The sequence below is a fragment of the Chiloscyllium punctatum genome, unplaced genomic scaffold, assembly GCF_047496795.1.
Source record: "Chiloscyllium punctatum isolate Juve2018m unplaced genomic scaffold, sChiPun1.3 scaffold_123, whole genome shotgun sequence".
Lineage (NCBI taxonomy): Eukaryota > Metazoa > Chordata > Chondrichthyes > Orectolobiformes > Hemiscylliidae > Chiloscyllium > Chiloscyllium punctatum.
In genome coordinates this window covers 489638-494285 of record NW_027309857.1, presented here as the reverse complement: position 1 = coordinate 494285, position 4648 = coordinate 489638, and positions in this window count along the sequence as shown.

Genomic DNA, 4648 nt, shown 5'->3' with positions numbered 1-4648 from the left:
ATTTGTAAATCAGTGGATCCAATGTTCGTGCCGCATGTTTGTTGGCTCCTGAGGCAGAAGATGGTGTGTTACTGGTGACATCCTGGTACATCTCTTCTGAACCCTCTTCAGCTTAACAATCTCCTTCCCATAACAGAACTGCACACAGAACTACAGAACAGGCTTTATCAATGTCCTGCACAATCTCAGCATTCCTGCTCAACTTCTAAACTCAAAGGTCTGAGCACTGACGTAATCTGAAATACCCTGCGCCACAAACTTCAAAGAATTATACCTGCGCCCCCGGGTCCCACTTTTCTATATAACTACCAAATCCCAGCATTCATTGTGTAAGCCCTCCCCTTGTTTGTTTTACCAAAAAGCAATACTTCACATGTATCCAGGTTAAACCCCATCTGCAACACCTCAGCCCAGTGAATGATATTACTACCTCCTCACACTCCCCCTTCGGATTAAAACCACAATCCACTCTCCATAATGCCTACAGACACCAGCCTTGAGTTTCCCAAAGACCCAGAGCTTGGTTTGCCTTGTGCAGGCAGAAGGAGGAGTCGGTAAGCAAAAGCTGGATAGGAAATAGCTGTCTTATCTCAATTAATGGTTTTCGTAAGAGGGAAGCCACATGCTCGAGATTTGAAATAGTGACCGGTGTTTTGGGCACAGAATTGTGTTCTTTCCTCGTCTCTGGTCTTCAGTATTGATATCTACTCGAGATCCCTCATAGTGCAGTGTGTTGCAGGATTTCTTTCCCTAATATAGCAGACTACTAGTAATAGACATTTAAACCGGAAATCATAGCCAAGCAATTACAGATGTTCATAGTTTATCTCAATAGTACAGCGAATGCACTCAACATCCTATAGTTAAGGCTAATAATTTGTACAAATTTTCAATGAGATTTGTCCCCTGTATAATTTGGTATTGTTAACCAGAATTTAATAAATCCATACACTTCAAATATGACCCAAAATCTGGGCATAGTTTCGGCCTTGTTTAATGGATGGTGCCCACGTTTCTGAGCCGGAGCTCTGGATTCGATTTCAGTCCAGGAATGTCTGATAGTGCCCCTATCTCTGGAGAAGATGGAGTCGAGTCATGTCCGATGGAAGTGTGTCACAGCGTGTTACAACAAGCTGATGAACAACATATAGGAGCATCATGTTGCAGCTTTAGGGGCTAATGCTGAATGATGGTAGTGTATCTATCACTGCGCCGAAAATTCTTGTTTCAACTCCCACAAAGCAGTTTCATAATATGTCTGAACAAGTTGATTAAACGTTTTGGAATCATGCCTTGATGGAGAAGGAAGAGGTACGACTATTGAATTTGGGACTATAGACCCAGGATGACTGAAAGCACAGCCAACCATCTTGATTGGAGTCATATTTACACTTTCTAGAGGTTTATAAAATTATGACGGGCATGGATAGGGTGAGTGGTCAAGGTTCCATCCCCGCAAGGTAGGAGAGTCTAAAACTAGAAGGCATAGGTTTAAGGTGGGAAGAGAGATATTTGAAAGACAATGAAGAGCAACTTTTTTTCCCTGCAGAGGGTGGTGCTTCTATGGAATAAGCTGCCAGAGAAACTGGTGGAGGCTGGTACAATTACAGCATTTAAAAGGCAACTGGATGGCTTTATGATTAGTGGGATATGGGCCAAATGCTGGCAAATGGGAGTGGATTAATTTAGAACATTAGGATGGCATGAGCGAGTTGAAGAGTTTGTTTCCCTGTTGTACATCTCGACGAATGATTGATTCAATTAATGAAGGTCTCTTTGTAATCTTCAGCTGTTCACCATTATACAAACACTGTCCACAGTAAACCCAAACTTGACGTCATCCTCAAATTTGCGAAATATGCCTTCTATAATTCTCATCTCAATCATTTATATAAATGACAAACAAAAGTGAACCCAACAATTTTGCCTCTGGATCATTGCTGCCCACCGGATTCCAGTTCAAAAAACAACCATCCACCATCACCCTGTCTCCTGCCAGTAAACAGATATACACAGAAACACACATGCAATCACACACACATACAGAGACACCGACGCAACCATGTCTTTTAGACAAAGGTTAGATTAAAACCACGATCAAGGGTTACGGTGAGAAGGCGGGGAAATTATATTGAGATACACACCAGACAGGATCAAACTGCAAAGTAGACCTTATGAGCCAAATGGCCTGATTCCAATTTCCTATGCTCTGTGGCATTAAGGTGGCAGGATTATTTTCCAAGGGTGCAGTAGAAGCTGAGTTTGATAAATACTTGACTGAACAGTCAATGGGACTGTGGATACGTTTGAGGGGCTGAATGGTATATGTTTGTTCGTATTTGCTGTGCCCTTGTTTCTGAAAAGTGTAGGTGACTTGCTGTGAGGTTAACACACTTTAAAATGAAAGGGTTCTTCCTTTTCCATTTGAGATAAGATTGCTCCTTTCTTCTTTGGATTGTGTGATCTGTGGCGTTCTCATCCCCCGGGAACAGTGAAGACTGGGTCATTGAGGATATTCAAGGCTGACCTTGACTGACCTTTGATGGACAGAGGAGTCAATGTTTATTGGGAACAGACAGGAAAGGGGTATTCAGCTACAATCAGAGCAGCCATAATGTTTCTAAACTGAGCATCAAGTTGGAGGGAACGAATGGCCAACTGCTGCTTCTACTTCACTCGTTGTTCTGTCAGTTCACACCTGAGGCTGTTCCAGAGGGAGATAAAGATCCCATTGAGGCAGTCAGCATCGTGACAATACAGCAGGGGGAGGCCATAATGCACTTCCATGGGGTTAGACAGGAATAGAATGAAGTATTCAAATCATTTCAGTAAATTACACAGCACAGGAGGATGCCATTTAACCATCCCAGGCTGCCTCAGGAAATACAGACAAGAGATCATTACTCATTTTGTGTTTGGTAAGCTGTAACCAGTGGAATTCTTCAGGGATCTGTGTGAGGTCATCAACAAATGACAATCCACACCAATGAACTGAATGGAGAGGATGGAGCTCAGTTTGCTCATACATCAGGATAGTCAATCAATAAGATGTCAAAGGGAGACAGAGTGTCTCCAATGAGATACAGACAGGGGGAGGGCAGCACGTCGGCAATGGGATACAGATGGGGAAGGCATAGCGTCTACAGTGGAATACAGACAGGGGAAGGGCATACCGTCTACAATATGATACAACAGGGGGAGGGCAGAGCTTCTGCAATGGGATACAGATTGGGGGAGGGCAGAGCGTCTACAATGGGATACAGACAGGGGAGGGCATAGTTAGTAGGTTTACAGGTAACATAAAAAATAGTGGGGCGGTGGACAGTGATGGTTATTTCAGAGTACAACGGCACCCTTGACAAACAAAGGGTCAAGGACTGGCAGATAGAATTTAATGCAGACATTTGTGAGGTTTTGCATTTTGGTAAGTTAAAGCAGGGTGGTACCCTAGGGAATGTTGCTGAACAAAGAGACCTACGGATGCAGGTTCATAGTTCCTTGAAAGTGGAGTAGCAGGTAGACAGAGTATTAATGTTCAGTCAGAACATTGATTATAGGAGATGGGGTAGCATATTACGTTTCTACACGACATTGCTGAGGCCACTTTAAGAATACTGCGTACAATTCAGTAGGCACTGCTAAAGGATGGATGTTGCTCAGCTTGAGAGGGTGCAGAAAAGGATTTTCTGAAACCTGAGAAATTGAACTGCAGGAGAGGATGAGCAGGTTGGGGTTTTTGTCCCTGGACTGTTGGAAGCTGAATAGTGACACGACAGAGGTTTATAAAATCCTGTGGGCTATTTATAGTCTCAATGGTCAACATTTTTTCCCAGTGTTCGAACTTCCAGAACTATATGGCAGAGGTTGATGATGACAGGGAAAGATTTAGATGGGACCTGAGGGGAAACCTTCACATGCAGAGGCCCTGGGGGTACGGAAAGTGCTGTCAGAGGAAGTGGTGAAAGCGGGTACAATTACATGTTTAAAATATATCTGGATAGATACATAAATAGGAATGGTTCAGAGGGATATGGGCCAAATGCTGGCCAGTGAGACTAGGTCACGTTAGGATGCCTGATCGGCATTCAGAATTTGGAAAAAAAGGATGTGTTTCCATGCTGTATGACTCTGCTATTCTATCACAGTGATGAGGAAAAATGCAAAAAGGGCTTTTGAATGGGAATTCTCTTCCCCAGAAGTTTGTGGTGTTTCTCTGATTGCAAGTATTCACAGCTGAGTTAGTTAAAGATCTGACAGAGACTGCGTCATGGATAATGGGATACAGACAGGAAAGTGGGGCTGAGACCCCAACCTGATCAGCCACAATCTTAGTGCCTGGTGGAGAAGGCTCAAAGTATCTCATGACGCACTCCTACTCCTCAGTCCCCCTGTTTCTGTGTTCCATTTAGAGCCTCAAACCTGCTGGATCTGAGCAGTTGGAGGCCACTTACTGCTATCACCTGGTGCATAGAAACAGAGGAGAACATTCACTCCCTCATGACTGTCACACACGGTTTGGGAGATTTGGAAAATGTAATTGGAAAACCCAGGCTGGATATGAAAGCGGTCCCTCATTTCTCTTTACAGAGGTTCCCCTCTCTGCAACTTGTAATCCGTTTGTTGGTAGATGCAGATTTACTGTGAATAC